Consider the following 10,850-nt stretch of genomic DNA (forward strand, 5'->3'; position numbering starts at 1 on the left):
CCTGAAGCGATTCAGCAACTGGCGAATAAAGGACTAGCACTGGAATTAAAGATCAGTGACTGCGGGATAAGGACTACATGTAAAACCTGCATTGGAGGAAAAATGGCAAGAAAGCCCTTTCCAAAGAAATCTGAAAGTAGAACTTTATCGACGTTGGATCTCATTCATACAGATTTATGTGGACCGGTGCAAACTCATACACCTAATAAGAAACGATATATTCTCACTATCATTGATGACTACAGTCGATACACAGAGCTATTCCTTTTGGAAAATAAAGAAGAGACGACTGAACACATTAAGGATTACATTAAAAGGATGAAGACACAAATCAACAAAAGGCCAAAAATTATTAGATCGGATCGAATAAGAAAATATGTAAATACAGGACTAAGGACGTTTTTAAAGCAAGAAGGCATTCAAGTACAATACACAGCAGCTTATTCACCGCAGCAGAACGGCGTCGCAGAAAGAAAAAATCGCTCCTTAATGGAAATGGCAAGGTGCATGTTAATTGATGCAGAGATGCCAAATAAATATTGGGGAGAGGCAGTAAATACAGCAAATTATTTACAGAATCGACTACCGACGAAGACTAAAGAAAAGACACCTTATGAATTATGGTTTGCTAAAAAGCCGAACGTAAGTCAATTGAAAGTATTTGGATGTGCAGCGTTTGCGCATATTCCGAAAGAGCAACGAAGAAAGCTGGATGTAAAGGCGAAAGAACTCAAATTTGTTGGATACGCAGAAGATTAAGCTTATCGAATGCTCGACGTTACTACAAATAAAATCACAATAAGCAGGGATGTAATATTTCTGAAAGATATTGAAAACAACCTCGAAACCTCTAAGGATGGAATTGAAATTCAACGAAATTTACACGAAACACCCTTGGAAGAGATTAAGGAGGAGTCGGAGTCAACAGTTGAACAATTTGCAGCCATCGAAGAGAAGTCTAAAGAAGAAATTCAAAAGGAAGATATAGATACACCACGACGATCAAACAGAAAGAATAAAGGAATTCCACCAACAAGATACACGGAAACCGCAAATATTGTAATGGAATTACAAGATCCGAAGAACATTCAAGAAGCAATCTCAAGGCCAGACAGAGACCAATGGATAGCAGCGATGGACGACGAAATAAATTCCCTCAATATAAATAAAACGTGGGAATTAGCAGAAATGCCGAACTACAGAGAGCCAATAGGATGCAAATGGATCTTCAAAATTAAACAAGATGCAGATGGAAATCCAAGCAAATACAAAGCGAGATTGGTCGTTGAAGGATTTTCGCAAAAATATGGAACGGATTATGATGAGGTCTTTGCGCCTGTAGTAAGGCCAATCACGTTCAGAACGCTGCTAGTCATAGCTAGAATTAGGAAATTAATTGTCAAACATATTGATGCAAAAACAGCATTCTTAAATGGAGAATTAAAGGAGATTATATACATGAAGCAACCAAAAGGATATGAAGCACCGGGCAAAGAAAATATGGTCTGCAAGTTAAATAAATGTATATACGGATTAAAACAATCCGCTAGGATTTGGAACGAAAAAATACACACGACTTTGGAAAGATGTGGATTCAAACAAAGTCAAGCAGACCCGTGCTTATATTCGAAAGCAACAAATAATACATGGATCTAGTTAATAATGTACGTGGATGACATCATTATTGCAAGTAAAAAGGAAGGAATAGTAAATGATGCAGTAGATTTATTAAAGGAAAGTTTCAATATCGTTGACCTTGGGAATCTCAAAAATTACTTAGGAATGTCAATCGAACGAGATGAAAAAGGAACATTCTACTTAAGTCAACCGAAATATATAAAAAGAATAATAGAATCAGTGGGGCTACAAGACGCAAAAAATTCAAACTATCCATTAGATCCAGGATATGAAAATGCAAAGAGTTCGGATGAAATGATGGAGGACAATACAAAGTATCAAAAGCTGATTGGAGAACTGCTTTATGTTGCCGTACATACACGACCAGATATAGCGGCTACTGTCTCAATCTTGAGTCAAAGAATAAAATGTGCCAAACAATCAGACTGGACAGAAACAAAAAGAACGGCGAAGTACCTAAAAGGAACAATCAATTGGAAACTTAAGCTTGGAAGCAATTCGAAAGAAGACTCAATATCATTGGTTGGATACGCTGATGCGAATTGGGCGCAGAACAAAACAGACCGCAAATCTAACAGTGGATTCATTTTTTTGCTAAACGGAGGCTCAATAAGCTGGTCATGCCGGAGACAAAATTGTGTGGCGCTCTCAACAACAGAAGCGGAATACATCGCGCTTACGGAAGCCTGCCAGGAAGGAATATGGATTAAAAGACTAGTAGAAGAATTTGAAATGACGTCAACGAAACTAATAGTCTATGAAGATAACTAAAGCTGCTTAAAGCTGTTAGACGCAAATGATCTTAATAACAGAACAAAACACATAGACACAAAGTACCATTTCATAAAACAACTCAAGGAAAGAAACACGATGGATTTTGCATACTTTCAATCATCAGAAATGATAGCCGACATAATGACAAAGCCGTTACATGGAATTAAATTAAAACGTTACATGGAATTAAATTAAGAAAACATGCAGAAGCCAGCGGCCTTAAGGATTGGAGTAAATAATGTCGTCGGTGAGGAGGAGTGTTGGAGCATTTCTCCCTCGGACACTCATATCGGAGTACTAGAATCGGCCACTACACAGCGCTATACACCAAAGACATTATTTCGCGAGTAGTTATGCCTTATCACTTACTTATACTTATAGATACTCTCAATACGAATAAGGAGACACGTGCTAAGAATGTGCAGATTCATGTAAAAGAAAGTTACATTAAAATCACATTAAACCATTCACTTGAAATCCTGTAATACACAAAATCATTATCCATTCAAGGAGAACTGAACTGTGACAGGTCAGTAATATATCGATCATTACTCACAACAATTACTATTTTGATCAAGATACGACACGACTTCTTAAAGAATGGATTAAATACAGAAAGGACTTGATTAAAAATAGTTTGTTTTTATTTTTTTGCTGCTGTTGCACCACTGAAAGATGTGATCTTAATATAGCAATTTCAATTTTATTTTCAATAAAATATATATAGAATTTTTGCAGTATCTTTCATTAATAGTTTTCACATTTTGTGATTGACAAAACATGGTTTACATTGTCTAAAGCTGCATCGTAGGCTTTTGTTTTTGTCTATGCAGCTGTAAAATTATCATGAACTTTTATATGCAATTTTGTAATAAAATCTGTAATTCACTAACCGACTCATTCTTATTTTGACTCTTTGAACTACTTTTTGTCGATAACAGCTACTTTTGCCGCTACTATAGATTAGAAAAATCGATGTCTACATTACGACGACATTAGAATTCCATTCTCAGAGGTGAGCTTTCTCCGCATCAGACCGCGATCCGTCTCATCTTTTTTCATTAATATCACTAACCCAGATAAATCATACGGATATATACCGCGCTTCGTGTATAACAAAGATGTATATTTGGGAGAAGCTATAGTCTCCAATATTAATGGTAAAGTTTACCTACTCATTATTAATACCTCTGACCGTGCTTATCACGTAAAGATCCCCTTCGCCGAATTAGAAGATTTTGACTTTGCGGATACGTCTGGATCCACGATTCCAGACGGTGTCGTCGAAACCGAGGGAATGAGACGACCGACGGTCCTTCTTTTGAAAGTGAAAAAGTTAAGTATGAAAATATCACTGCAATCTTAGGCCATCCATGTGATTCATAATAATCAATTAAATTTTGAAGACAATTCTACTCATGTCATTGCAACCCGAGGGCCTGTAACGACTTCTCCTTTATATATCAATAATCCTTCTTATCTCGAAGAAATTTGCAACGACGAAGCTCCTTGCGATCGTACATCTGCTATCATGCAGCTTTTACGATTAGAACATTTAAACTCCGAGGAGTTCAATAATGTCAAATCATTAATTCATAATCATTCCGACAGATTTCATCTTCCCGACGATAATCTCGGAGCTACTAACGCTACTCAGCATTTCATACCCACTACTAATGAAATCCCTATCCATACGAAACAATATCGATTTCCTCCTGTTCGTAAGGACGAGATCGATAAACAAGTCAACGAGTTATTATCCAATAACTTAATCAAATATTCTACATCCCCTTATAATTCCCCCGTGTGGATAGTGCCAAAAAAACCAGACTCGTAGGGAAATAAAAGATAGCGAATGGTCATCAATTATCGCGGTCTCAATGAAAAAACCATAGGAGATGCATACCCTCTCCCAAATATAACCGATATTTTAGATCAATTAGGGTCCGCTAAATATTTCTGTTCTCGATCTAGCCTTCGGTTTTCATCAAATCCCTATGGCTCCTAAAGATGCCTCTAAAACCGCATTTTCGACTCCATACGGTCATTATCAATTTAAACGAGTGCCTTTCGGTCTAAAAAACGCGCCAACAACCTTTCAACGATTAATGGACGTTCTTTCTGGATTACAGGGTAATGAATTATTCGTATATATGGACGACATAGTTATTTACGCCAGATCTCTAGAAGAACATGAAGTTAAATTTAATAAATTGATGCAAAGATTAAGAAACGCGAATTTAAGATTACAACCTGATAAGTGCGAATTTTTGCGTCACGAAGTAGCATATCTCGGTTATATTATCGGAGATAACGGAGTCAGACCCGATCCAAAGAAAATAGCATCTATATTTAGAGTTCCCCCTCCGAAAAATGAAAAACACAAAACAATTTCTAAGATTAGCCGGATATTATAGTCGATTTATCCCTCAATTTTCCAAGGTTGCTAAACCACTCACAGACCTACTAAAGAAGAATAATACGTTTAATTGGCAACAAAAGCAAATAGAGGCTTTCGACATTCTAAAACGCTCCTTATGCTCTGAACCTATATTTCAATATCCCGATTTCACTTGACCTTTCATTTTAACAACCGACGCATCCGAATATGCTGTCGGAGGAGTACTCAGTCAAGAGAAAATCGGAAAAGATTTACCTATCGCTTATACTTCTTGCGTGTTAAATAATGCCGAATAAAATTATTCCATATGTAAAGTAAAGGCTCTCGTAAAAAATCAAAGGTAAGACGGGCTAATTACGAGCCAAGCGCGGTAAGAAATGCGCAAAGATTTAGAGTTATTATAAAACTAATTTATTGAACGTTTCGGTCCAAGTATCGGACCATCTTCAGCATCTAAAGATACAGAACAAGATAAAAATCAGTAATTATGTAGTGTTGAGGATAAAAATTCGATAGCGGTTACTTACGCATTATAATTTAAGAAAAGAGACAGCGCTAATATATCTGGCTAAAAACGACAGTAACGAAAGCCCGAACGGTGAGCGTCCCTCCGATTCCAGCCGTTAAGGAAGAGTTCCTCGGATCTTTTGAGTTGACCATCATCCTTTTTTTTAAAAAACTTGATTATAGGATGCGTTAAGATAATAAGAAAGAAGAACAGGAGGTGACTCACTTTATCCGTATAATATCGCCATGTGTCGATACGGCCGAGATACAAACAGACAGAAGTTCAAACAGGCAGTAACGATAATTATTCTATAACATTCTGGTTGTCGGTAACAAAATAATAACAATATATTTGTGGTAGGATATACATACATCGTGACGTACCATCGCGCGCAAGTTTTGAATATTATATCTTGGATAGATTCTCCACGACCGTGAGATACGAGTATAGACTCTCAGTATCGTTCTGCAAATTCAGACTATTGTTTTGTCTACTAATAAAAATCATCTCCGACATCAAGCGCTTTCCATAACTCAGTTCTTCATCCAGAACTTCAACATTGTCCCAAGCAAATTCATGATCCTCCAGCCTGTGGTCCGCGATTACGGAGTGCTGCGCGGTTCTTTTATTAATGTGGTTTCGATGTTCTGCCATCCTAGTTTTTAGAAGTCTGCCAGTTTGTCTCACGTAAGATGCATTACAGTCTTTGCAGGAGATTTTGTAGACCACGTTACTACGCAATTCATTATGTAACGGGTCTTTATGTACGTGGATAAATTTGCGTAGCTTATTCATACCGGTGTATGAGAACTTGATTTGCAAATCACGAACCACAGTGATGAGTTTTTGGAGGCCATCCGGTTTGTGCTCGATTCAACATTTTTTAAATTTGACAACGTTTATTACAAACAGACTTTCGGTACTCCAATGGGCTCTCCGCTCTCTCCGATCATCGCCGACATCACCTTATCAGATTTGGAGATGAGGGCCGTCGAGACTCTTCCGTTTAATTTACCGTTTTACTATAGATACGTCGACGACGTCGCGTTGGCGGTTCACTGATCCATGCTCAGCGTTGTTTTAGATACTTTTAATTCTTTCCATCCTAGGTTACAATTTACAATGGAGGAGGGAACCGACAACCGACTGAATTTCTTAGATGTAACAGTGATTCTTAAAGACAATTTTTTAACTTTCGATTGGTATCACAAACCTACTTTTTCCGGTAGATACTTGCATTTCGAGTCTCGACACCCTCTCTGCCACAAAAGAGGCACTGCCATCGGCCTCATTGATAGAGTGTTCCGTCTCTCACATCCACGCTTCCATGAGAAGAATTTACATTTTGTCGTCAACACTTTGCTATCCAACGGGTATCCGTTGACTTTTATTTTTAAAATACTTCATGAACGCCTAAAAACTTTAATCTTTAGACACAATAGGCATAAAATGGATACAGACATAGTTGTTGGCGATGAAAGTGTGAATATGGATAATAACGGTTTTTTCAACATACCTTATGTCCCGCGTATTTCGGAACGGTTTGCGCCTGTGGTTCGTGATTTGCAAATCAAGCTCTCATACACCGGTATGAATAAGCTACGCAAATTTATCCACGTACATAAAGACCCGTTACATAATGAATTGCGTAGTAACATGGTCTACAAAATCTCCTGCAAGGACTGTAATGCATCTTACGTGGGACAAACTGGCAGACTTCTAAAAACTAGGATGGCAGAACATTGAAACCACATTAATAAAAGAACCGCGCAGCACTCCGTAATCACGGACCACAGGCTGGAGGATCATGAATTTGCTTGGGACAATGTTGAAGTTCTGGATGAAGAACTGAGTTATGGAAAGCGCTTGATGTCAGAGATGATTTTTATTAGTAGACAAAACAATAGTCTGAATTTGCAGAGCGATACTGAGAGTCTACACCATTCGTATCTCACGATCGTGGAGAATCTATCCAAGATATAATATTCAAAACTTGCGCGCGATGGTACGTCACGATGTATGTATATCCTACCACAAATATATTGTTATTGTTTTGTTACCGACAACCAGAATGTTATAGAATAATTATCATTACTGCCTGTTTGAACTTCTGTCTGTTTGTATCTCGGCCGTATCGACACATGGCGATATTATACGGATAAAGTGAGTCACCTCCTGTTCTTCTTTCTTATTATCTTAACGCATCCTATAATCAAGTTTTTTAAAAAAAAGGATGATGGTCAACTCAAAAGATCCGAGGAACTCTTCCTTAACGGCTGGAACCGGAGGGAGGCTCACCGTTCGGGCTTTCTTTACTGTCGTTTTTAGCCAGATATATTAGCGCTGTCTCTTTTCTTAAATTATAATGCGTAAGTAACCGCTATCGAATTTTTATCCTCAACACTACATAATTACTGATTTGTACTTTTATCTTGTTCTGTATCTTTAGATACTGAAGATGGTCCGATACTTGGACCGAAACGTTCAATAAATTAGTTTTATAATAACTCTAAATCTTTGCGCATTTCTTACCGCGCTTGGCTCGTAATTAGCCCGTCTTACCTTTGAAAATTATTCCACATATCGAAAAAGAATGCTTAGCTATAGTTTATTGCATGAATCATTTTCGACCTTATTTATATGGAAAGAAATTCACCATTATTACTGACCATAAACCCCTTGTATGGTTATATTCTATTAAAGATCCTTCTTCTAGATTATGGAAATGGAGAGTAAAATTAGTCGAATATGAGTACGAAATACAATATAAGAAAGGAAGTTTAAATAATAATGCAGATGCTCTATCCAGAAATCCACCTTTCAATCTCGCCATCCCTCTATTCGTAAATCACGATTATGATGAACCTCCAGACGAATCATTAGTCGAATCCGTTTCTAATAACTCTAACATTTATTGCGAAGTTATTAAGGTTCCTCCTCCTAACCCACATCCTCAGGAACCTGACGTAATAGTAGAAGAATATTCCAGTGACGACGACAGCAATGAAGACGGCGACAAACGAAGGACAGTTATTGATTTACGCGAAGGAGATCACATATATGAAGAAATACTCGAACTCACAGAACCACGGGAAATAGACTTAATTTTAGTAACCGAAAGCCGCGACTGTTTATTAAGACAAAAGACAATCACGTAATTTTTCAAATGGACGGAACTCCTTATGATAACGGCGTTAAAGAATATCAGCAAGCAAATTTACTACCAGTATATGAGAACCTCATGTTCGAAAGAGTAAATGTACAAACAGTTAAATCAAAGATATTAATATGCATTCCTATAAGATTAAATAATCGTTCGCGCTTAGAACAACAAACTTTAAGAAATTGTATGCGTTTCCTTTTAGATGCCGTAACCGTAGTACGTTTAGCTTCTTTCAGTATCAGTACAACTGATCGTTTCAACGATATATCATGGCGATACGTGATTAGTCAAATTCAAGAATTTTTGAGAGAATTACCTATCCACATTACCGTCTGCGAAAACTTATTTCGAACTCCCCCTGCCGAAGAACGTGAAACGCTCATTATCGAGAATCATTCCTCCGCTCACGGTGGTCATAAGGGAATAACTAGAACTTATAATCGAATAAGATCTTATTACCATTGGAACACTATGAAAAAGGATATACAACATCTTACAACCTATGGTAATTACAGACATACCTAGGGCCGCATTCGATAAGGTAGTCCTCGATATAGTAGGTACTCTCCCTATAACAAATTCTGGAAATTATATATATATTAACTATGCAAGATTTATTGACTAAATATTCTGTAGCTGTTCCTTTAAGAGAAGCTAATTCTTTATCCTTTGCTATAGCACTCACTAGAAATTTTATTTACATATACGGCGCTCCTAAAGCCATCCTTACAGACCAAGGAACTAATTTTCTCTCTGGTCTCATACGGAATTTAGCCAAAATATTTAATATACAACACTTTAAAACTACCGCCTATCACCCTCAATCTAACGGTTCTCTTGAAAGATCACATCATGTATTGACAGAATATCTTAAAACTCAGGTCTAAAAAGAGAGAGACTGGGATAGTCATATTAACATGGCAATGTTTTCTTATAACACTAGTATTCATGAAGGAACTAAATATCTACCATTCGAGTTAATCTTCGGTAGAATAGCCCGATTACCCTCCGCCCACCCACCGGTCGAAGGAAATTTAGAGACCTATCGAGATTATCTGACCGATTTATTTAACAGAATACGTGACACACAGGAAGACGCACGCAAATACCTTATAAACTCTAAAGAACGAAGTAAACATTATTACAATGGAAAAGTTAACGAACAAGATTTTCAAGTAGGGTCACATGTATTTTTATTAAAGGAACCTGCAAAAGGAAAATTCGCCGACCAATATACTGGATCCCATGAAATTATAGAAGTTCTACCGCAGTGTAACGTCAAATTGTTAGTCAAAAATAAACCCAGAATTGTTCACGTTAATAAGTTGAAAATTGCACATGTGTTAATAAGTTGAAAATTGCACATGTGTCAAACCAGGATAAAATAACATGTATTATCTTTGATTACAGATGTTGCCAGAGCCAACGAAACATTATTCGATGGCCTAAGGCAGTTATCTTCTTTAACAGCTCTCCATCGTCTGTGGCTATCCCTAAGGCTCCGAATCAACCTCAGGTGGAAACAGTTCTCCTTTTTATCAACACTGTTTTACAGATCACTTGACATCTTTAATTAATTAACTGCTTATCAAATTTTCCATTTCTAATAAATCATCTTAATTTCTGCTTAAATGCAGCAACCGCACTAAACATTTCCCCTTATACGCATAAAAAGGAACTCTAACAACAATAAATACTAACACTATACTTACTAATTGCAAAATGTGCATCGGAAAGAATTTTAAATACAGCCCACATCCCTTGTTAAAGCATTTTCCAGAACTATATGAAATAAAATGCCTACGAATATCCGGTTACCAAGCTGAAGAAGGTGGCGATAGACTTTGTATTAACTGCTATAATCGAACAACGCCAAAGGGTTACAGACTTATAATTGGTCACGGGGTTATAGACGGAGATATGAGTCCTGCCGACTGTTGAATCTGCAGCAGCGAAATAGCCATAGAAAGACGCTCTGTTTTACAATGTGACGATTGCTTTATCGCTTATGTAGAATTCATTAACGTCTTTAAAAGATACTATTCTAATAAAATCGCACTTTTAGTTCTGGATACTGCTACCCTGGATGTCCTCTACCTCTCGGTGTACGATAACGAAACTGGCTCTGAAATTGAATTGAGAACCCCAACCTAATAACCCAATAACCTATTTACTAAAACAAAAATCTACTTACTAACATATACATACTCTAATGTAACCCATATTATAACCTTTGATGAGTTATTTAGTAATAATTAAGACAATTCTATAAACAGTCTTTATCTTAACATTTATTAACCAAACTAATCACTAACTTATAACAAGATATCGAATAAATTATATCTTTATAAGTTATAACCTTATAA

General features: G+C 36.9%; 1 pseudogene; it reads left to right on the plus strand.

The window, feature by feature from the left end:
* Positions 1–1,782: 1,782 nt before the first annotated feature.
* On the plus strand, positions 1,783–2,409 carry LOC145939854 (uncharacterized; annotated as a pseudogene).
* The last annotated feature ends 8,441 nt before the right edge of the window (positions 2,410–10,850 follow it).

Source organism: Prenolepis imparis, unplaced genomic scaffold (assembly GCF_030444845.1).
Source record: "Prenolepis imparis isolate NDT839.2.m4 unplaced genomic scaffold, iyPreImpa1.0 SCAF_8, whole genome shotgun sequence".
NCBI classification, from domain to species: domain Eukaryota; kingdom Metazoa; phylum Arthropoda; class Insecta; order Hymenoptera; family Formicidae; genus Prenolepis; species Prenolepis imparis.